Below are 27,977 nucleotides of genomic sequence, written 5' to 3'. Positions count from 1 at the left end.
TTCTATTTAAATGTGGTTAATGTCTTAGTTTGGCACTCTTGTTTCATGGATATGGCCATTGAACTTCAAACTCCTCACTGATGGCATTTGATGCTCCCATTACTATAGATATGATTAAGCAGTTTGTCCCTATGAGAAATAGTGTTCTTTGGAGAGTTGTCCTCCACTGCATTGGAGTCTAGTATATCAACAACCCTAATAGACTCCACTCTTATGTTAACATAGTGGTGATATTCATTGCAATTTCAAAACACTTTTACATGGATAATAATCTCATTGCTAGGTTATATAGGGAATTATTCAACAATGAGTTGTTTAGGAGGGATTGATACGATATTGATGAGTATTAGAGGGGATCTCATTATCGCTCTAGCTACAAATTATAACGTTGTGTATATCAGAGGAGAGATGAACTTGATTTATCCCATTATTTTTAACGAAGATCCTGTAGGTTTTTGAGAGGATAGGGTGGTTTATGAAATGAAATTGAACTTCCTTCTATTCTTTTTTGCTCTATTGGATCATGTAAGCGATGAGGACTAGCTTGAAGCTTACTTTGAAGAAGAAGGCATTTTGCATGAGAAGCCCATGCATGATGCCATTGAGGACCTAAGAGATTACATTAAGGAAGAATAATGATAAACTTTTAATTTTTTGATACTTTTAGATATAAAACTAGTTTAGCGATTTAAACTTTTAAAATAGAGAAAAAAACTTGAACTTTAGACTTTTAAATTTTCCTACTCTTGATGACCACAATGAACCTAGTACATTTAAAGTGATTCTTTATGGGTTTTTCTAGCTATATTTTACTTCATGGGCCATCTTTATATGTGATTCTTTGTTCTCTAAAGTTTCTATTGATTTTTTTAGAAACTTTATCCTAGGTTTTTTTCATTATAGTGGGACTTTTGATCTATGGAAGAATATGCTTTTAGAATTGACAAAATCATTATGTTTTAGCTTAAATAATGGTTATTTGAAGCAATGGCTTATCAAGTTTCTACCATTAAAATTATGAGAATAATCTTTGACTATAAGGGTGGCATAATTTTTGAAATGTTTTGGTGCTTTTCTTCCTATTATAATAATTGGTAGGATTTTAATATTTCTAAACTCTAAAGAGAAAACTTGGTTAACTTATGACATGCCTATTGGCTTCTATAAGTTTACTACTTCAGGGACCATCTTTAATGGATCTATGAGTTTTCATTGTCTCTTTTGCATGATTTCAAGAATATCCTTGAGCTTATTCTAGTGTGGGTAGAAGACTTAGCATATTTTTTATATTATAAAATCAATTTTCATCAATAATAATATCATTATATTATAGTAGGAATATTAGCCCTATTATATATATATATATAAATTTTTTTTGGGGGGTTGGGGGTGGTGAGGGGCTCCCAGATAAGATTTTAGCTAATACTTATAAGAAACCTTTTAGTAATATATATAATATTTTTACATCATAATCCTTGGGGATGAACCAGAGGTTTAACTTCAAAAGAATAGCTCTAAGACTCAATAATTCAAAATTATTTCCTGAGTTTACAGTTTCTAGTTTCCATGAATTGATGTCCTTTAATACAACCTCTATGCATAAAGAATTTTTGTATCTTTGTCATATGTTTGAGTTAGGCATAATTATATGATAGAATGTTTTTATCTCTAACATGTTAATGAAGTTTGTGGATAGAAGTTTTTCTAACAAGTTTCCCCAAGTTTGGATGTTCTACTAAGCTATGTGTCCTTACTCTAGCTGGTAGAGGTTTTAGATGTTTAGGAAAGATTGGCTTCTATTTTATGTAATCTTTCTGTAAGATTATCTATGATAGTAAAAGTTTGTACTCTCAATGTAAGTTTAACCTCAAATTTTTATGTAATCTCTCTATAATCTCTTTGTAATGTTAATCTCAAACCTACAAAAGATAAAATATTTTAATCTCATTTATGTATATCTAGATCTCCAGTAAAAGAAAGCATGGCTTCTTACAGACTCTTTATAGGGAAATTGTACTTATGTTACAAGACTTCAATCTTGTGCTACATTGGGGGTTTTCTTAACCCTATTCTTTTTCCCTAGTGCCTACACTTGAACGAGGTCAAATGTAAATAATTTTGATATAAATAAAAATGATCATTTTCCTTTCATTTATAAGAAAATCCATATACCTTTTTTATGATCAAATAATTTATCTCAATATGTGAATGCAATTGGTAAGTACTATTCTCATTTTGGTGTAGTAAATTTTTAAGTGAGCCTAATCTAAGATAATGATCATGATGAAGGATTGGGGAGTGGTTTGAATAGTTGAGTCGTTCCTTTTTTTTCTTCAAGATTTCATAACTGTATAACTTCTCGTAATTATACAAATAAGAAATAAATAAATAAAGTAAAGATGAATACAATAAATATAAATTTCATTGTAAGGGGAAGAGCATCATTGCTCAAATGATATATCCATTTAAACTCACTTATTTAATAAATGGATCCCTTACACATAATACTTTGATAAGTTTATAATGTTGATGGTTAAGAATGAAGTATTGCCTAATAAAATTATTTGTATCAAAAATATGTTGGCTATAGGGAGGGAGTTATATGTATTTTCTTAGGAAAATTACAGGTTGTACAAAATAGGTTGAATTTTTTTGTTGATGGTATTGAAGGAATTCTTTCTCTCATTGTAGATTTAGAAGGGAATTTGAAGAATTCGCAAGAATGGGTTTTTTTTGTTGATCAAATTTTGACCTCTAAGAAGATTACGTATATTTTTGAGAATATCAATGATATATCTATTATGAGGTCATACATGCTCTGTATAAAATTAAAATAGATATAAGTAAATTTATTTTTTATTATGTTAGTTAGTATCTTGATACCTTTTTTTCTTTTGAAAGTTTGTTTAAACATATATCTTAGAATCATTCCATGTATCTGGTGTTGATAGGGTTTAAAAATAAATTATTTTAAATTTATAACCCTAAGTCTTTTTGTAATTTTCCAAGGTCTCTCAATTTTATTTCATGTCCTTTTGACTCATGGTATTGAAATTTTTTGGCCTACTTGTGTTCATGACTTCATCTATTGTTATGATTACATCACCATTAGTGTTCCAAAGTTATGGTGTTCACATTAATCATACCATCTCAAGTCTCATTCCCTAGCCTCATGAAACTGTTATGGTCTTACAGTGTAAAGGTCAATGTAGATTTGTGGGTTCTTTTCTTATGTGATACAAATGGGCCTGAAGTTATGACAAAGGCATTGTGGAAGTTCACAACAATTAAGGAGTAGATGAAATGAAATATTCTGAAGTGATGAGATAGGTTAGTGTTAAATTTTTGGATCATTGAAAATGTACTAACACTACCATAATATGTGGCATGTGTGTTCTAGAGGCAACTCTCCTCATATTAATAAGCATAAGCCATAAATGAGGCTTTTACCTTTGGTGAAATGGCGGGGCTTCTTGCACATAATTCCTACAACCAAGGTTCAATTCTCCATAGGGTCACTCTCTACCATGGTTCTTAATTGAGAGTTTCTTTTGACCCTTGGTGAAATAATGAGGCTTCTTGCCCATAGTGCTTACAACCAAGGGTTAAAGAACATTATTGGCTTCAGCCTTTAAAACCTGTTAATTGGCTTGGTAGGGTTAATCCTAATTTAAAAAGGGATAAGATATGTAGGACACCACTAGAGGAAGGATGGGTTAAAATAAAATTTGATGGGGTTGCCAAGGGAAATCTGGGGGTTTTGGGTGGGGTTGTGTAGTGAGAGATCATAAGGTCAACATTGTAGATTTTGTGGCCAAAAAAATGAGTGATGACATGAATAATGTGACAGAATGTTGTGTAGAAAAAGAGGCTCTAGTATTAGGAGCTAAATTAGGTATTTGAAGAGTCCATCTTGAAGGGGACTCAGAGATAATCACTAATAGAATAAAGAAAGGAAAGTTGAAAGCGTGGCAACTCAACAAATACATTCAATAGATCAGAGGACTACTAATGGAATTTGAAGATTTTAAGGTTTCCCATATTTATTAAGAAGAAAATAGGGTGGCAGACAAGCTAGCCAATATGGGCATGAATGTAACTTTGGGGATTCAGAATGAAATATATGAAGATCTTTGACTTCTCATTTTAGATTAAAGAGAGGAAGTTATTAAGAAGAGGCCAAAGATAAAAAAGTATTTCTGTTGATCATTGAGGGAGTGCAACTTTCATCATGATATTATCCCTTGATGAAATTCATGAAATTATAGTATTCACAGATCACAATCTCCAACATGTGTCAAATTTTGATATAATTATTTGGCACCCCGATGTATGCTTGCTTCTAGAGTGTTTGGAGCAAGTGAATATAAGGAGGAAAGGCAGGGCACTACACAAAGTTTTAAACAAGGGAGACAAAAATGGAGGCAAATTTTATGCTGGGATTAGAGAACTAGAGGCAAAATTATGAAGGAAAGATTACAATCTGATGCTTGAAGAAAATTTTTATGTTCGAAGATCTAGAATATTTTGAGGGCATACAAAAGGTGTAAGGTGTGGAGTACCTAGACAATTACTTGAAGTGACACTTGAATCTGGATGTGGCTTCACTTTTCATGGTGTTGGCATTGATGGTGGGTGAATTGAAGATGAAAGTATGTTGGGTCATAGCAGCTTGTGTTAACCCACAATGGCTATTGGGGTTGGAAGAGATTGTGGAACACCCTGTGTTGGGTGTGGGCATAGAGATGGGACAAGAGCTATGGAGATTGATTAGAGGTGGGGATTCTTCTGTACAATCCTTGGTTGTTTGGTCTTCGAAAAGCCCAAAAGGGGTGCACATCCCCAAGGAAGAGTAAGGATGGAGGAAGATAGTGGACTTCCTATAGGGGAGGATTTGGGTGTCAGCTGAGGACAAGCATGGATTTAAGAAGCCAACACCGTGCAAGACTATTTTAGTTCTAGGATATCCACTTCATCATTATCTTGTGAGGAAGAATCAAAAGGAATAGGGTGAATCCATGGTAAAAGGTATGTGGGTGGATGTTTCCTTGACATAAGAGGTGGGAACAAGAAGCAACAAGTGTTGTAAAGATGCCATTTCACATGGGAAGCCAAGGCCAAGGTTTGTGCTAGATGATTGATCCACTCCAACCTTCATACAGGAGGATGTGTCTCATTGGGTCAAGGACTAGCCACAAGATGTTGGTGGAGGTGGATGGTGTTAGGTCTTTGGGCACCTAAATGTTTTCTTTTTGGTGGTTAAGTGGGTTTAGGAGGCGAGTGTTAGTAGTAGGGTGTTAATGCCCAATTTTTTGTACAAATGAATATGTATGGCCTTGGGGTTGGGTAGATATAAGTTTGTAAGGACTTTGGCCAAACTTTTCATATGACAATATTTGTGATTCCTCTTTTCAATAGTAATAAACAATCACAATGTTACCTATAAAAAAAAAAGCATAAGCCATGAATAGACATGTCCGTTTAAGGGACATTTCTATTCGATAATTAATAATTAATATTATAACATAATTATAATATTATTATAAAATAATTATAATAAATATAACCATAGCTATATATTATTACTATATTAATTTATCTGATATAACAAAAATACATATATAATTATACCTCATGTTATATATATATAAGATAAAGACATCCAAATTGACTAAAAACTTTAACACTCCCTCTTGGTGAAGAAGGATAAATATGATTTGATAATCAAGGATAATAATCTATCACTATTTTACTCAATCCATAGACATTCAATTTAATGATATCTAAGCTCTTAGTTGATAAAACACTTAGTATGCATTTATACAAATAAGTCAAAGACATTATAATTAATGTCTGATCTCTTAGTCATAAGTCTCACAAAATGCATACTTACCAATAACTCTAAGATGTATTTATACAAACAACTCAAAGATAGTCAATTTAATGACATCTAAGCACATAGTTATAGGTCTCACAAAATAAATATTCTTATGATTTATGTAAAACACTTAATTAAAATGTTTAGCACAAAATTTAGCCAACTAAAGCTACCACACATCAACAAATTTGTATTACATTCACCATGTACAGTATAATCTATCATGATCTGCATTGATATCATAAGATACCCATCATAATAGAAAATAAAGTTATTGTAAGATCATCATCTTTCAATAACTTCTACAAATAAAAGCAACACCATTTGGAAGTTGTCACTTCCTCATGATTTACACAAGGGCTAGGCCCACTAAAACTACATAGGTGAATCACAATCCTCTTGACTACTACAATTTAATGATCACCGGAGAATTCATCACAACATGGTTTACTCCCTTTGAATCAATATGATTGAGATTACCAAAGGTTGACTGATTCATGTCCTCTATCTACTCCCTCTCTTTCAAGGTTGTCTCTAATGAAATGTTAGGCTCCCTCTGAATCTCAATCTTCTTTTTCCTGTAGTAACATCCTCAAAAAAGATCAAGGAAAATATCTCTTACAGTACATAGAAATAAGAGAATGACTTTAATGAGTAGAAATAAAAATAAGAATTTTAACACTAATTAGGATGTTAGTAATTTAATGCATATCTATTATTAACAACATAAATAATTATAGCATCTCTCAATTAAGATAACACAATTTCTATATATTTGACTCCATTTTAGATGACATATGCTCCTAGAAATTCAATATTAATTCTCATCCTATTTTAATATTGTTAAATAACATTATTGGACATTTATAATCATGCTAACATTTTATATTATTTAACATATTCCTATGTACCTTATGGTTGGTCCCCCATTTCCTTCACGACATATGCAATCATCAAATTACGAAAGAAACTATTCATGACCTCTATGCTATTTATATGTGAACAAAAGATGTAATTTTCTGACATTATCACTTTACATACATAGTGTCATTCTACACACATAAAAACCATCCATAAGGTCTTTAATGTCATATTCGATTTGTTCCAATTGTTGACATAGTAACCAATGGTCTTCCAAGCATTCATTTGAGTTTGTAGTCTTCATCAAAATTAAGCATACACAGTCACCAATGGTCTTCCAAGCATTCATTTGAGTTTGTAGTCTTCATCAAAATTAAGCATCCATTACATAGTCATACATTTCTTATGATCAGCAGAAGGCCGACTTCCTTACTATCAAGGTGCACCTAATTATTTCTTGAGAGGAAAAGGGAGAAGGAATGCATGAAAGCAAACTACCTATTCTAATCTAGAGCTAGTGATACACCAAATAGTATTGTTCAATCTTATCCTTACCAAAGGAAGCATGGTTCATCAATATAATCCTTAGATACATAGATTCTATCTTAGCTTTAACTCAAAAATCATGCACAGATCAGAAATCAATGAAATGGTACAAGGAAGGGAATTCACTCTATATCATTCAAACATAATAGACACATCATGTGACCAAAGAATGAAAGCAATACATAACTATAAGGAAAAGATGTTGTACGATATATTAATGGAAGAAGGAGATATAGTTGAGAATTATATTCATTCACAGGCAAAAGGCAAATTATAGTAGCAAAGAATAAAATACTACTATTGTAGAATCAAAGAAAAGACCAGCCCTTGGAGGGTTTAAAAAAATTTCTTTTATAGCTCAAGCATAACTAAGAAACTTCTTCCTTAAGAAAAAGCTCAACTAATACCATTAAATTCCTAGAGAACAATCACTATTGATCTAAAGAAGATTTGGTTGAGTGTGTGCCCCTATCTAAAAAATCATGTCTTCATACTAATTTTGACCTCAAAGGGATAGAAACAATGGTCATAATTGCATTGCTAGCTAAGAAAGCTAACTTAGAGTGATGATGGGGTGTCCTTTATGTTAAATAGGCATGGAGACTATCAAAAATTAGTTGTAGATGATCAAGGAAATAGTTAGCCATTAAAGAGCTACCTTTGAGACTTTTTTCGATGCGTTAGATCATATATGCCATCAATTCGACCATCAAACTTGTCACCTGGCCCAATAATACTTAAACATTATGCCACCTTGTTTAGACATTCAACTGCCTATTGACTTGTCTTCATCACCTTGTTTCATAGCTTTACGACTTATTTCCTTCATCAGTTGTCTGACCCTATGAAACCACAAACTGCTTCATTTTATGTTTGAGCATTGCATCACAACTTACCTCCTCTTTATTCCCTTAACTATTGTGACCCTGTGAGTAATGTGTAATTATCTCTTTGCATCATTACCATAGTTTAGAATTAATAGCCTTCTAACCATGTGATGACACAAAAATAGTTATTTTTCCCTTAGTCACTCCTTCACAGTCTATTTCCTATCTGTCATCAAATACTTGTGACTCTATGAGTAATGCTACTTTCATTGCATGTGCTACTTTCATACAGTCATGTCTCAAAATGAACCATAGTTTAGGCACCTAAAACCTAGCAAAGACTACCATTTAACCATAATCGTACCATCATGACTTGATCTATTAAATTCTAACTCAGCAACACTATGATAAGGGAGTTTCGCAACTTCACAGCGCTAACTCTAGTTAACCCTTAACTCCTTAGGATTGTGTGACTCATAACCATTTATAGCATCATGCCTAAACTATCAATCCATCTCTTAACTCTACAAACATGTGATAGTAGGATTTCTCCACTCCATGACATTGACCCAGGGTTGACCTAAACCATTCACAACTATGTGAATAGGAGGAAGATCACAACGTCACGACTTAAAATGTTAACTCAAATGTTAAGCCTATGAATGATAGATAAATGTAATCACTACATCACAATTCTAACTATGGGTTAGGCTTAACCACCTGCAACCATGCAATGACTACCACCATGAATTGCTAGAGTTAGAGATTGTGACATTGCACCCTAAAAATGAATTTAGCGTTCTAACTTGCAAAGTTGCAGTAATGGTTTGAGCTGATGGTTTCATGCCTTTATGACTTGATTGATAGTTACTCCTTCATTTCCTATGACCATGCGAAGAGTAATGATCACATTGTCTCAACTCAGAAATGCTCATTCAATATGAAGGGCTTAATAGACCTAAGACTAAAAGAAAAGTCAAAAGACTTTGTCATATCCCATTGACTTGCATGGTAAATAGTGAATAATCCAAAGGATGTGAACATGATTGCCAGGCTAAAAATTGGATTTTGGAAGGAGGGGCAAAAATGGTGAACATTTCTAGTGACTCAGAGAGGATGCTTGTTGCTAAGCATGAGATCAGTGGCCTTAAGCAACCATTGGGTTGGAGTCACCAAAAAAAACCTTACATTTTGTTTGAAACCACAACCTTTGCTTCTTCTTGTTGAAAATTGGCTAATGAAGATATTTAATAGCTTTCATTTATGAAAACACATGATGTACATGCTTAAAGGAAACCTTAGAAATAAATATACTTAGCTTTTGATACTCAGAAGTTGTCTAAATATGAAATTAGCTTACAATAGTGTATTGCTTTGTATGTAACTTGTTATTGACATCATATTATGAGTAGCAACGCTAGATGGAGATTGTATACATTTTGATGATGAAATGTATAACCTTGGAAGTCAGTACAGATTGTATAGAAAAGAGATATTCATGTTTTACCAATGAAATAGGACATCAAATTTAAAGGAAAGGATTTATTTTGTTTACAAAAAAATTACTTGACCAATTAGGGCCGACATCCTAGATGTTTACTCTAAGTTGGAAAAGTGTATTATGGTCTTAGCTGACCTAGCAACAATTTGTGTAAAGGCATGATATTTATGAAAAGGACATCGTTAAAATTCAAATGAAGAAGTTGTGATATGTTGTGTTGAGAAATTGTATGTGAACTTTTGTGAAAATGATATATGTGAAGCTTTGTAAATTTATTTTGTGATCTGAGATCAAGCTAAAGATCAGAGATCAGTCAAGGAGGAAATTAAAAAATCTATACTCCAGAAGTCTAATTACTTGTTTGGGTTGTGAGCTTTTCTTGTAATTAGAAGTGCATGTTTGGACAGTGGGATCATCTTGCATCTATTGTACTACAACTCCTAACAAGGTTGGGATCTCCTAACAGGGATTCAAAGTCTCCTACCAAGGACACTCTATACTGAATTTGCTCATTGACTCCTAATAGTGTCCATCCTCTAACAAGGAACTTATATATCAGTATATTATCTAGTGGGTATCATCCCCACTGGGATTTTCCCTTGGCTAGTGTTTCCCTAGTTAACAAAATATGGTGTTATGAGTTATCTTTGTGCATGGTTATTGTTACTATTCAACATTATTTGTTTACTTTGTTATGTGTGGTTTAAAGTAATAAAAAATATCCACTTGGAAACTAAAGTTTTTAGATTAATGATTAATCCCCCATCTCAATAATTCCAATTTCTAGTAATTGGTATCAGAGCACAATTACTTAGAAGAGGCATAATATCTTGAGTAAGATCCCTATGGATATGGAACAGTTGATGAAGAACCTTGAGGAAACACTTGAGCAAATTGATCTCCTTATTGAAGAAAGAGATAAGCTGAAGGATAGATATGAAGACTCCAAAATATACATTGGACAATTGACGGAAAATATTGAACATCTCAAATCCAAGACTGAATCTACTGAATCGAAAACTAGTGATGATGATTATTCAAAGTTGAAAATAGAGTACAAGATCTTGAACCATGAATTGAAGATTACAAATCCAAAGTTGATTTTGAAGAGTGGTCCTATCAAAGTTGAAACTAATTTGAAGATTGAGAATACAAATCTTAGAGCAAGTCTAGCAAACAAGACATCCAAGTTTGAAACATTGAAAGAAGATCACGAAAACTTCATAAGTACAACACTATTGTGAAAGGTGAACTAGCTCAATGCAAGTAGCAAATTGAGAAGCTTGATGATTCAATGTCAATACAGAGACCTACTTATGATAAGAATGGTCTTGGTTATCTATTAAACATGTTTGCAAAGAAACTTGAGATTAGATCAGATCTAAAAGACAAAAGCCAAATCTAATGATAAGATAGAATCTACTCAATCTTCTGATAAACCTAAAGAAGTTGGACAAGACAAGGAAGTTGAGATTTTGGATGAACCAAAGCAAGTGGAATCTCCTAAGGAAACTAGGTATGAATTTAAAGGTAAGTATTTTTCACATAATGAAATAGGTTATATGAAAAGAGATTGTACAAATAAGTCATTTAATCATGTTAAGGATTTTTATTGTCATAATTTTCATGGTATGGGTCATAAAGAAATTGATTGTAGGAAACCTAAGTATGATAATGATAGAAGGAATAGTAAAATGTCTAGAAATACTAACCCTCTAGATAAAAGAAGATCTAATGAAAGGACATCGAGAGAAGGAAGACCTTATGAAGATAGAAGATAGATCATGTGTTATAAATGTAAAAACTTTGGACACATAGCTCAAAATTTTCATGCAGCTGATGATCAATAGAATCCTAGAAGTAGAACTCTAGTATGTCAGTTATGCAACAACTTTAGACATACAACAAAGCATTGTAGAATGGATAGAAACTTAGGAGATAGAAGGAACAATGGAAGAAACTAAAAAGTCAAAAGGAATGATGGAAGCAATGTTAGAAATGATAGAAGGAACCATGAAAGGAACTCTAGAACTAACAAAGATAATGAGGAACAAAGAAATATAGTTAGTGAAGTTCAAGAACTCAAAGAGGCATTTGTAAAAGGATTAGATATCTCAAAAGAAAAGTTAGAAGATGATGAGACAAGAAGATTGAAGTTAGTAATCAAGGTTGATTTAAGTAAGTTGAATTAAGTTTGTTCACAACACTAGAATTTGAAACTTCACTTAAATATCAACTTATGGGTAGCAAAGTTGGGAAAAGGTGCATCAAGATAGATTTAGATAGTGCCAAGGTTCACTTGTAATTTGGAGCTTATCTAAACTAGTTATGAAAGAATTAAGAGTTACTATTATTACAGAGAAAGTTAATTCTATAGCAGAAGATGAAAACAACATTTTTGTAGAGAATTTCATGAAGTAAAGTTTTGTGGAGCATTTTCATGATGAAAGGAAGCTATGGTAAACCTCAGGTAGAATTTGAAGATCAGATAGAAGATCTTGAGAAGATATTTGATTTAAAAATGTAATTGAAAACTTTTTTGTGTTTACCAAGAACACAATTAATGCAAGTTTGAGTTGAAGGAATAAATGGAGTACAGACTTGATTTTCACTTCATTACAATCATATTAGAAGCATAGAGCACTTAGAAGTGACTTGACAAGGTGATTTCAAAGCAAACCATATTTTTGAAAAAAATTATTTTATCATTTATTCACATAATTTATTTGATAAAATTTTATATTTGATAGAATCATGGATATGTTAGTAGTTCACAATGTTAAGAATGAGGAGACACTAAAATTGATGATTGTTTCCGTGAAACTCGTAGAAGGAAACCCTAATTTAGAACTATCCATTGCTCTAAAAAATGTAGTGCATTTGGAAGATATAAGAAGTTCTCTTACTAGTAAGTTTTAATCTATTGGGAGTGAGTAAATGAACAAGGATATGGAATTAGTCTTTAATCATGATATGACTATGAAAGCTAGATTTGAACATTTGAAGCAACTAGACCTATTCAAATATCATTTCTATCAAGAATTGGACACTGATGACTAGACACAGATAATACTAAGTAGAATACATGAGGGAAGACTATGGATGGAAGATAGTGTAGTTGATATTTTAGTTGACGTTATTCATGAGGTAACTAGTCTTAGAAAATAAGGCAGTGTACCTATAGGTGAGAAACTGGTTAATAAGAAAGTTGAGAGCTACATAAAAGCAATTTATAATGGAAAGGCTATGGTGATCAACACCATTAAACAAGATTATGTAAGATTCCTAAGTAGAATCATTTCCTACTCTATATGTGCAAGTTCTAAGATTGATGAATTATCAGTTAGATTCATCTATGTAGCCTACAAGATATGTGTTGAGAAGGAAGAAGTTAATCTTAGTGAAATTCTAAGAATGCAACTTCTTGAAAACTTGTAGAATATCAAGAGGACTAAGAATGGTGTGTTTAGATTTCAGTCACTAATCAATCACATATTCTTTCATGTACTTAAAAGTTTTCCATATTTGTTAGTCATTGAGATTATGAGCAGTGAGAGGTGTATAATGGAAAAGATCACAGATGTATGTAGAAGACATCTAGTAGATAAAATATTGGATATTGGGAACTTGATAATGAAAACATTTCAGAATGAGATAAGACAAAGATTCAAAATTGCACTCACAATTGTAGATAGATTTAAAGAAGATATATGTGTTATGGTTGATATATACTTTACTTATATTCAAGTAGTAGAACCTCAAGAAACATTTCTTGACCCCTGAGGTTATGAATTTAGTGATGAAACAACAACTAGATAAATTGATCTATTATTGAAATCTGAGAAGGACTAAGCCGAATATAGCTTTGGAACTTATGATAAGATTACCCAATTAGCTCACCATGAATCCTTGGAGAAGGCATCTCACAAGAAGATAGAAACAATAATGAAGAAAGCTTTATCAAAGTCTAGTATGACTGAGATTGAGTCACAAGTAGTCAAGTAGACTATGAAATAAGGTATGATGAATGTGCAACCTTTTTAAGTTTTTATTGCACAGAAATCTTCAAAACAAAGAATTCCCTATGTAGTAGTATCAAATGTATATCCAAGTGAACTGAAGAGAAAATTAGAAAGATTAGTGGAAGCTATAACCACCAAGACAAAAAGGGTCAAGAAATAAGCCACTAGACTAGGAAAGAGACAACAGACGTTGTTGAGTCTAGTGAAGAAGAAGAAGAATGTTACAAGAATCCAAACAAGTAGAGAAGGTAATCACTTCTAAATAGTCTATAGAAAAATCTTGACAACCCTAGAATTCAAAGATAGAGAAGATTAATTCAACCATTGCTAATGAAGGCAATTTTGTTCAGATGAACTAATTTTATGACTTGTATAATAACTTTGAGAAAGATTAGATTGATATCTCTACTTTGAGATACATGATAGCCAACAATATAAAACTTAAAGATATTAAAGGCATGATAGACCAAAAACTCTATGACAAACTCATTGAAAAGAAGACACCAGCTTGAGAAAAGGACATAGAACTTTGGAAGTCTATGATAGAACGAACAATCCAGCACCTTACTTGAGAAACAAAGTAAGACCATTTCTATTTATGGTGGTTGAGAAAGATAAGATAAGAAGTGAAACTGCAATAGCTATAAGTCAGGTGATGACAAAGTCCAAGGCAACATCTTCACTAGCACCCAAAACCTTAGAAGTATCAGTAAGTGGTGACATAATGTAGATAGATCAGACCAATGTTACTATTAACATTGATGATACTAACCCTTTTGAGAGTTTAGAACATAATGAGCCTCACACCGAGGATATTGAAGAAAATTGAAACAAATTGAAGAGGAAAAGAGGCTATTAGAGGAAAAGAAAAGGAAAATAGAAGAGGCCTAGAAAAAATTGCTTGATGATGAGATGAAAAGAAAAGTTGAAGAAGAAAAGAAAAGATTAGTTGAAGAAGAAAAGATGAGGAAGTTAGAGGAAGATAAGAAGAATAGATTATAGGAGGAAGAAAAGAGAGAAAAATAAAGAAAAGAAAGAGAAGAGAAAGAGGAAGAACAAAGAAGAGTCAAAGAGGTAGCTAAAAAGAAGCAAAGGGAAGATGAAACTAAACCTTCTAGTTCATCTACTCCACTTTTTCTTGCTAGCTTGACAACTGATGATGATGATGATCAAATTGACTTGATCTCATCTTTGTCAAAACTTATTGAGAAGAATAGGGTAGTGAAAAGCATGTAGAGAACCTTGGTGTAGGTTACTGATAGATGACATAGTACTCTAACAGTGTAGCATATAGAAGTAGATCCTGAATAGAGGGCATAGGAAATGCTAAAATCTTTTGTTGAAGAATTCACAAATTTACTAAATTTTGTAGAATCTAAGGCACATATCTCACATGATGCTAACTTGTTTAACACTATTTTTCAGAATATGAAGAATGATTTGATAGGTCTTGATACTTATATCAAGGAACTTTGGAAATGTCAATAGGATGACAAGGTAGTGTACATTAAGTGTGTCTTATATCACAAGTTAAGTAAGGATATTGATAGTTAGATTGAAGGTAAGTTGTGTGAGCTAGAGGCTCTATCTAACCAGGTACAACAACATTTCAGTAAAGTTGATTACTGTGAAGGACAAGTGGCCAGTATTCATTGCAATATCAGGAAAATTGAACTTTGGAAGGAACAAATTTTAAAAATATTTTTGGATTTTAGAGAGTCTATTGCTTTGAAAATATCTATTATTGAGAGACAGTTGGAAGAATGTGTCAAAGCCAAAGACACTTATTCTAACTATTTATACTCTGATCGTAATACAATTTAGAATGCATCATATGCCCTATGTGAAATTCTCACCTCTATTGAATCAGCCAAGGATACATGGACAAAAGGTATAAATAGTCTTAAGGCAACATTTGATGATTGCATGAAGATACTATCAGCTTAAGGCAAAAGAGCAACATTTTTTACAGTGGTTTTTGACATTTTAACCTTTGTCATTGATGTCAAAGGGGGTGAAAATACATAAGAAAATTGTAAATTAGGTAAAGAGGACAAGATAATATTGTAAAGTATGAAGAAATATTGTAAGGGGGAGCATATGTAAATTGGACAAGTAATAGTTGATTAATGTAGTATTACTTTATTATTTTTGACAAGTTTTTGATACTTAGCCAATTTTTCCTATTTTGTTGCCATTAATGAAAAGGGGAAGATTGATAATAATTGGCTAATGAATATATGTGATTTTTGTCATTTATGGAAACACATTATGTACATGCTTATAGGAAATCTCAGAAAAAAAGATACTTAGCTTTTGGTACTTAACAATTGTCTAAGTATGAATTTGGTTTACAACAGTGTATTGTTTTGCATATAACTTGTTACTGACGTCAAATTATGACTAGAAAAGTTAGATGAAGATTTCATACATGTTGATGATGACATGTATAACCTTAGAAGTCAGTAAAGACTATATGGAAAAGAAATATTCATATTTTACCAATGAAACAAGATAGCAAAATTAAAGGAAATAAACTATTTTATTTACAAAATAATTACTTGACCAATTAGGGCTGACATCCTAGATACTTACTCTAAGTTGGAAAAGTGTATTATGATCCTAGTTGACCTAGCAAAATATTGTGTAAAGGCATGGTATTTATGCAAAGGACATCTTGCAAATTCAAATGAAGAAGTTGTGATATGTTGTGTCGAGCAATTGTATGTGAACTTTTATGAAAGAAATATATGCGAAGTTTTGTAAAGATATTTTGGGATCCAAGATCAAGCTAAAGATCAAAGATCATTCAAGAAAGAACTTATAGAATCTATATTCTAGAAGTCTGATTACTTGTTTGGGTAGTGAGCTCTTCTTGTAATTAGAAGTGCATGTTTGGGTAGAGGGTTCATCTTGCATCTACTATACTATAACTCCTAACAAGAACTCACTATACTAAATTTTCTCATTGACTCCTAATAGGGTCCATCCTCTAACAAGGAACTTATATATCCATAATTTATCTAGTAGGTATCATCCTCATTGGGGTTTTCCCTTGGCTAGGGTTTTCGTAGTTAACAAAATATGGTTTTATGAGTTATCTTTGTGCATGGTTACTATTACTATTCATCATTACTTGGTTACTTTGTTATGTATGGTTTAAAGTAATAAACAATATCTAGTTGGTGACTAAAATTGTAGATTACTGATTCACCCCCCAACTCAGTAATTCCTATTTCTAACACTTCTCTGCAGCTACAAAACTTCAAAACTTTGTTCTCTCCTACAAAGAAGGCTTGTGCCTTCATAGTTATTGAATACTGAAAAGCTAATCTACTATATGTATAAAACCTTAACCTTCTCTAGAAGCAAGGTTTAAGGTGAATTCCATTGACTAGAATTGGTAGAATATCACCATTAGGCCTGGATAGCTAGAAAGTGTTGGCCTTTTACAACTGGTGATAACATAAGGACCACTCCACGTAGCATCAAACTTGGAGTGCCTACCAATATTAGCTCTATTTGCATCCCACTTGAGAACATGGTCTCCTTCTCTATAAACTTTGGCTATAGCCCTGCTGAAAAAATTTATTTTGACCTATTACTGGTGAGCCTCAAGTGTATCCATAGCCTGTTGTATCTTTTCTTCTAATTCAATCAGTTCTGTTAACCTGATTGCCATGGGATCATTCTCCTCTAGCTCCAATTGATGAGCCATCTCAAGAGAGGGGAACTCAAGTGAAATAGGAAGTTGGGGTTCCCTTCCATATACTAGCATGAAAGGTGAGTTCCCAATTTCTCTCTTGGGTGTAATTTTGTCATTCGAAAGGGAAATTCTTAGCTTTGAATGCCAACACCTTGGGTTATCTTCAATTGTTCTCTTCATGATTTTGATGAGATTCTTATTAGAGGATCCAACCAAGCCATTCCCTTGGGGATAGTAGTTTGAGGAAGTGCTCAAATATATACCATGTTTTAGAGCCCAAGGGCATATATGAGCTCTAATAAAAGATTTGGTAGTATCAGATATGATAGTTGATGGAACACTAAATCTGGTCACAGTTCCACCAAGGAATTCAACCACTAAAGCTTCTATTGCATCTTTCAAAGCCACTACCTCTATCCACCTTGTGAAGTAATCTATGGTTGCCAAGATCCGTTTGTGTCCAACACTAGAGGGTGGATTTATTGGGCCAATAAAATTGAAACCCCATTGAGAAAAGGGTTATTCAACTTGGATGAGATGGAGAGGAAGGTCAACTAAACTTTTCTTTCTTGAGAAGAAAGCACATTTCTCACATTTCCTCTATTAGAAACAATAGTCCATAAAGATAACTGAGAGGGGGGAGGGGGGTGAATCACTTATCCAATGATTAAAACATCCATCGACTTTAAAAAATCTTAACCAATCAACTAAATTAAACAACAACCATACAAAGATGCACATACACAATTACACTAGATATGTTAACTAGGGAAACCCTGATTAGAGGGAAAACCCTAGTGGGAATGATGCCCATATTATGATGTACTAATATAAATATTCCTTGTTAGAAGATGGATGTTATTAGGAGTCTATTACAATATTTAGTATATATGAGTCCCTATTAGGAGACTTTGAATCCTTGCTAGGAGATTCCAACCCTGTGAGGAGTTGTGCCAACCATGTTAGGAGTTGTGGTACAATGTATGCAAGAAGATCCCACTACCCAAACATGCAATTTTAATTACAAGAAGAGATCACTACACAAACAAGTAATTTAATGTTAATTTCCTCTTTCCTATGTTTTTTCAATCAAACCAATCACTATCAAACCTTGTAGACCAAGTGACAAACTTCAAATCCAAGTATCTAACTTTGGATCACTCAATAAGACCATACTCTCTGTATCTTTAAAATACCTATCTCAAATGATCAAAATGATTTGCTACATTTTTTGAGAAGGAAATTATATCATCAAGGTAAACCAACACAAGATTTTCCAACACACCTTTGAAGGCCATCTCCATTGCTTTCTAAAATGTGGCACCTACATTGGTTACTCCAAATGACATCTTACAACAAGCATAGGTACCCCACTTGGTAGTGAATTTTGTCTTATATCTGTCTGACTCCTAGACTAACTCCTGATTGTAGCCTAAAAAACCATCTAGGAAAGAAAATATTTTTGGACCACTAACCTTGGATAAAATTTGTTCCATAGAAAGAGCAGGATGGTGATCTTTAAGAGAAGCCTTACTAAGGTCCCAAAAATCTACACATAGTCTAATTTCTCCACTTTTCTTCGTAACAGGAACTAGATTAGCCACCCATGAGGAGTTCTTGATAGGGAAAATAATGTTAGCCTCTACAAGCTTTGATAATTCCTTTCTCATTAATGGTTCAACCTTGGGGTTAACTAGCCTTTTTTTCTTCCTAATAGGCTTAGTATCATGGTTTAAATCGATGGTATGATGAAATAAACTTGGATCAAAACCCTTTAAGTCTTCATATGTCTAAGCAATGACATCATTAAATTATTGACATAATTTAACAAAGACTTCTTGCCCAATATTAGTCCATACCTTTCCCAAGGTTAGAGTCCTTCCATCAGCAATAGTGATAGGTGTATAGTCATCCTTCGTTATAGTCAGATTTTAACATTTGTCTCTTGCTTGATCATTAGAGTTGAAAATGCCTTCCATGGTGACTAGACCTTTGGGAAATTTTTTGGAGTTCAAGTTCATAATCTACTCCCCATACTAACTTTGTAGCTTGGAGTGGTTTCTAGCAAAAAAATTTGCTTCATTTTGCAAGAAATTGATAATTTGCACATCAAAATCAAACACTTGGCAATTTGTGCAATTGTTTGGGACAACAAGGCTTACACAATTTTTGACTTGTTGCTTCTTTTCATCAGCAACATGCTCTGGTATATCATAATGAGAACCAATGGATTCAATCCTATCAACATGTTTACTTTTATTTCTTGGGACACTTTGAATATTAAAATCCTAAAAGCCTTCAAGTATATCCCACACTCTATGCTTGTATGATTTGAGAAGGTTTTTGTTTGTGACTTTTTGATTTCTAATTTGATTAAAAACCAACTCACTATCCCCAAATACCTTCAAGAGCTTGATGCCTCTACTTTGTTCAAGTTGGAGACCTTGGGTCAAGGCTTCATTCTCTACCACATTATTAGTATAGCTAAATTGGAGCCTATAAGAAAAGTAACACTTATCCAACTCAAGAGAAACAAGCATAACACGAGCCCCTATGCCATTTTTGTTCATTGAGCCATCAAAGAACATATTCCACAATCCATTATTATCTTTTTTTGTTTTTATAAGATTGGGAATAGGAGCATTCTCTTCAAATATGTAATAGGTTCAAAGATTTGTCTCCCTAACTTCTTGTATTGGGTCAAATTGATAGGTCGTGGCCCACTCATCTAAAAGATAATTAGATACCTATGCTAAGGAAGTGACATGATCATGGGCTATGCATCCTTAATCTTCCTCCCAAATTGTGCATTCATATTTATGGGGCTAGGAGTATAGGTCTCTATATGACTGAGGGCTAGAGGTTTCACCCTTATGGAAGATCTTATTCTAAAAAAAACATGTAAGACTGGTGAGATGTAATATATCCACCTATTTGTGTAGAGAAATCCATAGAAAGGTAGATGGAAAAATGTGGCTTGACCTTAGTTACTGATATGTCTTGTGTGATAGTACAACCAAGGCCATCATGCAATTCCATTTCCACATTCTTTAAGATTCCTAGTATTTTGATAGAGCTACCATCCAACTGGAGTGCATCCCTAACCATTGGCTCATATTTAATATCAAGGAGATTAGCTATACACTTAGGCATTACAAAACTAGTAGCCCTTGAATCAATCATGCAATTATGGACTAGCTTGTCCCCTATGATCAAAGAGACATAAAAAGGAGGAGGTATATTTTTCTTACTTGATTCTTCTTATTTTATTGGCTACACCAAGCTTGTTGCATTATCCTATCTGATTGGTTGACTTGTGATCTTTGTATTCTCCAATCCTTCTTATAGTAGCTCCAAATATGATGGCATAGTGTCAACAACATACCACATAGGAACACTGATGTTGGTACTCTTCATTTGATAAAAAATGTTAAGAGGAGTGCCAACTATTTTGATTAGGGCTTTGGGAGTTGTAGGGATTCATGGCTGACTTTGAATAGTCTGAGATTTAGTAGACTTCCCCTTTCTTGTATTTTTCATCTGTTGGGTAGCCACATTTGGTTGTGCATTCATCACTGGTATATGAGAGATAATACCTAAAGTTGAAGCCTATTTTGGTGGAGGAGGTATAGCATCCTTAGTAGCTCTTCTTTTACTCCTAATGTTGTGAGCTATGGCATCATGATTGGTATGACAATGATCTTCTGGTTGATGGTTCATAAAAGAACAATCACCCTACTATTGTACATGAGAAGCATTAGTAGATTGGTGAGCACTACATTTTTGTTCTACTACTTGATCTTGTGTGACCAATGCTTGAGATTATTCTACCCTTTGGTACATACAAAATCCATAGGAATAGTTGAAAAAGGGACATAAATATTTCTCTTAAGCAAGGTTGTTATGAGGAACTAGTGCCCTATTTGGATTTGTGCTTGCATTTGTAGCATGGGCATTACCCAAGGATCTATTATAATTGTATGGAGCATAACCCTATCCTTGATTTGGTAGTCTATTATATATGGGGCCTTGATAATGAGGTTGGAATGGCCCAACATTTTGAGCTTATTCTCTTTCTAAAGTCACCAACTTGTTGTTCATTTTTGCATCACTGCATTTTGATCCTAAAAGCTCTTATCCATATCAGAGTTATGATCCTTGATTTTATCCATATTTTGCATCATGGACTACATCATAAATTTAATTTCATCCATCCCATTCGAAGATATGGAAGTTGAAGGAAAAATAGCAAGAGGCTGACTTATGGAAGTGGTAGGAATGGGGGCTACTATAGGTTAATGATTAGGCATGTCTAGAAAGAAAGGTATTGGATGCCTTGGAGCTAACTTCCCTCCTTGAATTAGGATATTCTCTACCCTTATGGAAATTTCATAGGCAACTGGCAAGGTGTCCCCTCCCATGGATTATAAAGTACTAGCAATATCACTATTAAAGGCACTGAGGTAAATACAAAAAGAGATTACTAGGAGTACGCTTCACTGTAATAGGTATTTTGAAATCTATAATTAAAAAAAAGTCATATATTCATGGGGTGCCCTTTTAATGGTAGTTAGCTACTCCAAACATGATAAATGATCACTCTTCAAAAAAATTATAAAGCCTTTCGCCTAACTCATCCCAGTTAGTGATTGAATTATGTGGTAATCCCCTATACCACTATAAGGCCTTTCCTTTTAGAGATGAAGCTAATAGTCTAACAACAACATCATCCTTTGTAATACCATGTAAATTGAAAATATTTGAAATCTCTTGAATCTGTTCTATAAGGGAGATGGAAGTTTCACCAATAAAGTCAAGAAGGATTTTAAGAGCAACAACTAAAATATTATGTCTCTAGGCTAGAATGAGGGGACTTCCACCATTGAAGGTGGAAAAAGCATGGGCTCTAGGCTGTGCCATTTGGAATAATGATCTATTTAAATGGACATATGGTATCCTAGGCTATGGCCTACCAACAAGAGGAGTAGAGAGAGATCTTGCAAGTGTATGTATTACTTCTACACTCCTAACTGGTGATAGAGATAATCTATTTCTCATTCTTCTAGGATTTGAAAATAAAAGCTCAATATATTGAAATTTACCTCTAGAAGATGCCCTTGTATGAGCTTTGGGCATGAATAACAAAAATTCTAGTCTAAAACCAAGATGTAGAAGTAGAGTAGAGTTGCCAAGTGCTTTAAAGTGAGCTTCTTGAAGGCCTAGAATGCTAAGGAAAACACTATCTCCTTAGTATAATTTGAAGTTCTTCTCTTTGACACTAGTGAACTAGTAGACTTTAGAATCCTTTAATATGAGAGTCCCACTAGATGTGCCAAAAACTATTGACACAGAATTATTGGGATTTACAAGTGAGAAGTATACTTCTGAGGGGGGGGGGGGGGAGGTGAATCAAAAGTACTAAACTTTAACCAATAAAAATTTTAACTTTAAAATATTGCATGCATAAACATATGGAAATAACATGTAAAGAAAATACATCCACATAAACATTTGACACCAGATGTGATTACCCAGAAACCCTCTTCACTACTGTAGCAATAAAGTTCACCTATTAAGGTTACATATTTTGACCATTCTCATGATCTGCCATGTGAAAGGCCTGCCCTATTAGAAGCTTAGAAGGATTGTTAGATCCTACCCTATCAAAGGATTTTAACACTCTATCAAAAGTGTACTTGGCTAAATGATTTACAAAACATTCACTTGGAATGTCACCTTGGTAAAGGCTTTTATATAATGGTTGTTAAACCAACCTATCTACATAGGATTTCATTCTGCTAATACAATTATTAGAAAGTATAGTAGAATGTTTGAGCTAATTACTTGCACTCTGCTATTGTTGATTTTAGATCCTTGTTTTTTCCAATCTGATCCTCACTAATTTGGTATGAAAATGTTGTAACCTTGATCCTTTTGTTCTGATAACTAATTCTACAATTCTGTCCTTCTTCTAAGTCACCTTCAACTTGAAAAATTCACCCCTTTCACTTCCTTCAAATATTTGCTAGCATTATCTTCTCACATGCATTCTCTCTCACACTCTTTATTTGTCTTTGAACTATGGGGCATTTCCTACTTTAAAAAGATTTTGTGACTTAGGGTTAAGTATGAATCTACAATTGAGATCCATCCATCTTTCCTACTCAAATCTTTCTATTTTTCTTATTGGTTGCATGTTGATTGCATAGAGAATCCAAATAGATTTGATCTTATCTTTAATCGTTTGAGATTTATCCATATGTCAGCTCAAAAATGCTTTACATCTTAGTTTGTGAGGGCACAAACTCTTATGATGATTCTATGTTGCTCAACACTTGTTGATTACTAATGCTTAATACATACTAAATTTTGTCTTGTTCAACATTTGAACTTTCTTGGTATCTATTAGTCACTTAGCACTTGAAACTTGCTCAGCACTATATATTTTCTTGGCATCTGAATGATAAACACTTGTTAAATTTCTTGCTCAGCACATATTGTAATTCGACATCTACACTATACTCGGCATCAACTTAGAAAATAGTTTAAGTTTGTTGATACTCGGCACTTCATTTATCTAATTAGTGTTCATGGTTGCAGAGTCATACTTAGGAATGACTATTTCTTCATTTAGTATAGGGTCTCCATAGTGAATTACCCTTGCAACCTTTGTAGAGCTCTAGCCTGGTGCTGAAATTTGAAGTGGTATTGGTTCAGTGCTTGGCTTTTGAGGTATTCTTGTTAGAGTCCTAGTAGTTGGTAGATTAACCAAAGTTTGAATTACTTCTTGCTCCTTTTCCTTTGGGATCTCCTTCTCCTCCTCTCATCTTCCTTGGTCAATTACTATTATCTATGGTGGTGCACCTTGTACTTTTGTAGTAGGAGCATAAGTATCCATCTGTCCTATTTGGTCTTTTGCTAGCTCCTCAGTAGTTGTAGTGACATTATCTATGGAATCAACCTTAGCTAATGTATCTTGTGAAGCTTTCTCTTTAGGTTGTCCACCTATAGTTGTAGGGATGAAAAAAGATGTTTCTTGTGTTTCCATCTTATCCCTAGTCAAGTTAGCTATTTCTTTTTGCAACTCACCTACATTGATCAACAGTAGATTACTACATAACTAAGCTTATAGAGTCGATTGGTCAAGGATCTTCTTGAGATCCTCTGCAATCAATGGGTTTATGTTCTAACCAGTATTGTTAGGAACATACTTTACTTTTATTGTTTCTACAAGTGTAGAAGTATCATGTGGAGGACTTGGAGGTGGCAATTGTGTGTCTTGCACACTCTATTCTATTTGCCACTCTTTAGTAGTTTCCATATCATCTTTTTAAGTTTCCTTCTCCACTATATCATTTGCCTTTTTTTTTTTCACCTTCACCTTCCTTATCATTGTCATCTTCTTCTCCATTATTTCTCCCTTCAAAGGGATCTTCCTCTCCTTCTTTTATAGTTGTTAGGCCACAGATTAATTTCCACATTTGAGTGGACTTCTTAACAACATCTTCAATCTTATTCTAAAGAATGCTAAAGGCTCTATATTTGGGTACAAATTTTCTCCCATGCTTCTTATTAGCCTTGGTTGTTTGCCCTTTTGTGAGCTTAGGCATTACTACAGCCAATGTTGACTCTCTTATTTCTTTCTCCATATTAAGGAATTAATGCCATTTATTTTCAACAAAAAATATAACTCTTTGGGCATTGAATTGTCAAGTTTAAGTGGGGTTTTCTTGAACATTTCCATCATGGTGCAGACTAATTCTTTAACCATGTTTTGTTCTCCTCTACTTAACTTATTAAAATCAATTCTCTTTAAGCTAGTTAAGTCTACATTATCTCTAATATTATCACATATATTTTCTAAATTAGACTTGGTGGTGTGACTTACCACTCTAAATTGGTTTGTGTCTTCTACTTCTATTCTCTCTTCATCTGAGTCAGGTTGAGCAACATATTTCCTTCTCAATTTCTTCTTGGTTGGACCTTTCTTCTCGATAGCCTTCTTCTTCTCTTGCTCCTTAGTCTCTTTAGTTGTGGCTCTTGTACTTTCCCTTGTAGTAGGCTTAGTTGGACTTGGCTTGGCAATTTTCTTACCCTTGGGTTGTGCTGTAGTTTTTTTCTGAGCTTTTCTCTTTTTGGGCTCTGGTTTGGTTGGTGCTTCCTCGACTTTCTCTTCCTCCTTGACACCTTCTTCCTCTTTAGCATATTTTTCCATGCCTTGTGTCAAGGCAAGTGGCTCTTGGCCCTATTCTTCTTATTCTTCATCTTCATCATCTTCTTCTTTTTCTTCTGTTGTCCCTTCACCAAATTTGGCCTTAAGATTTTTGACCAACTTGTCCTTTTTCTTTAGGGTTGAAGCAATTTTCAACTCCATCTCTACCTTAGACTTTAAAAGATCAAAAGTGCCAAAAGGTTTTGCACTTTTAGCAATGTCTTTTGCAAGCAATGTCGTGATTATTGTTGAGGCCTCTTCTATGTTTATCTCATATCTAAGTGGCCTTAGCCATGTCACCCTTGGTATTGCTACTTGGATATAAGTGTAGTTCGCTAAGAAACAAATGTCATTAATATGCTGATCAACAAGAGAAACTAGTATTCTGAGCCTTTTCTTCATAGACTTTTTGAAGTCTTCAAAATAGCTTGTCATTAAGGTTTCAAAATTGGCTCCCATCTACTCTATGTACTCATTTACTTATATTGTTGTAGACTTATTGGTCTTCCAACTTATCTTACCAAAAGAGGGGAATTCATTCTAAACATAGAAAAATATGCATATCAAAATTGATCCAAACTTACACTAAGCACTGTTGGATCTCCATATTGCTCCCAAATTCTCTATAATTTGTTGTAGTTGTAGTTTTGCTAGATCATATGTATGATCCTTCTTGACAAGTTTGTATCCCACATCAATTGTAATGCAAGGTACATTGTTCAGTCAGCTTGACTGGTAGAATTTATGAGATATAACCCTAATAGAAAATTCTACAAGTGGATCTATGATTGTGTCAATGGTCGTGCCTCTTTTATTCCACTTTTCCCTAATGTTCTTCTCTATGGGTTCTTTTGAATCACTCCTCAGGGTCTTTGGCCATTCTAGGGTTGGGTATCCTATTATCGTATGTATGATTCCTTTTAATAATTTAATAGGTCCATCTTCCAACCATAAGCATCCATCATGAATCTGGCTCAAAACTATTCCTATACATTCAGTCTTGAAAATTGTAGGGAAATCTAGGGCACAGGTTAAGCCCTTCCTTTCAACAATCTAAATTTTTTCCTTTAATACCCCATTCTCACAAATATTATCATAGGCTTGTTGAATCTCCATGTCACCAATTGCTCCAACCTTATAGTTATAACACTTTCTGACATCTTGCACCATAACAACCTTAGGTGGAATTATAGATAGTGCACCAACGGGGTTGTTCTTGTATGTGACTTCAGGAATTGGCCTAAAATCTGGCTGTTTAACTTCATTGCTGACCAATTAAGCCTCAAACGGTTCCTTGTCCTTGGGATTCTTAGAGCTCGATGCCATTTTTGAAAACTAGGGTTTCAAGATGTAAAAATTGTGTAACTGCATAGCTTGACACTTGAGTAAATACCTTGAATCAATGATATCACTCTGAATCACTATCTGAATATGCTTGAATTCTTTGTCCTTGCTTGAAACCTCTTCTATGCTCTTGTCACTCTCACTCTATGTTTGCAATGATGAAAAATGGTCAAAAACTCAACCTTATACCCTTCATTACATAGCATTTAGTGCTTAGTGTGTATACAGTTGTCTACTTGACTCCTTATGCAATTTCTATTTCACTCGACTTCCATTTATTATCCTACACTTGGAATCCACTAGAGTTTCCCTTACTCGGCTTCAATAAGAATTTCCCTTTTACTTGATAGCCAAGAAGAACTTGGCTTCAACTAGCTTTGGAAGAAAATTTGGCATATACTAGGATTTTACTCGACATCTGAAGGCAACTTTCCTTATTTAGAAACAATGTGAAAACTTTGAAGATTTAGCCTTGCATCTTTATTCATGTTGATCTATCCTTTTTTAGGTTAGCTTATTCTAGGAACTGATGTATTATGAAATATTTAAATATCAATCTTGCATACCTTCTTTTGCTTAGTTTGATGAAGTATGACCACTTGACCCTTTAGGTGAAGTGATCCCTTCATTTTATGTGTTCCATCCATCTTTCTTCTTCCATGTTTTATTCATCTCTCCTCTAATGTGCTCAACATCTACCTTGCCTTTTCCCTTGTTTGACTCTGAGTTAGGTGCCTTTGATCTTGTTAGACAGTGCTTTTTGATATGAGCAGTCTTCAAACAACTAAAGCATGTAGTTTGGCTTAACCATCTACTGTAGCTTCCACTGAAATGTGTTCTTATGCAATTCTCAGGGATGTGCCCATACTCTTGACAATACTAATAGCTATGTCTTGTATTGTAGTCCCAATTATAGGAATTTTTATGACTTCTTCTCTTGTTTGATGACCATGTAGTCTTGGATTTGCACTCAAAGGCTTTGTGTCCAAACTTTTGACAATTGTAGCAACATCTTTTAAATCTTGGTGCATGCATAGTCCTAGTTCTACATTCATCTGCCTGATGACCTTATTTGTTGCA

The sequence above is a fragment of the Cupressus sempervirens genome, chromosome 10, assembly GCF_028749045.1.
Source record: "Cupressus sempervirens isolate cs-2001-9-10 chromosome 10, ASM2874904v1, whole genome shotgun sequence".
Lineage (NCBI taxonomy): Eukaryota > Viridiplantae > Streptophyta > Pinopsida > Cupressales > Cupressaceae > Cupressus > Cupressus sempervirens.
This window is presented reverse-complemented; position numbering follows the sequence as displayed.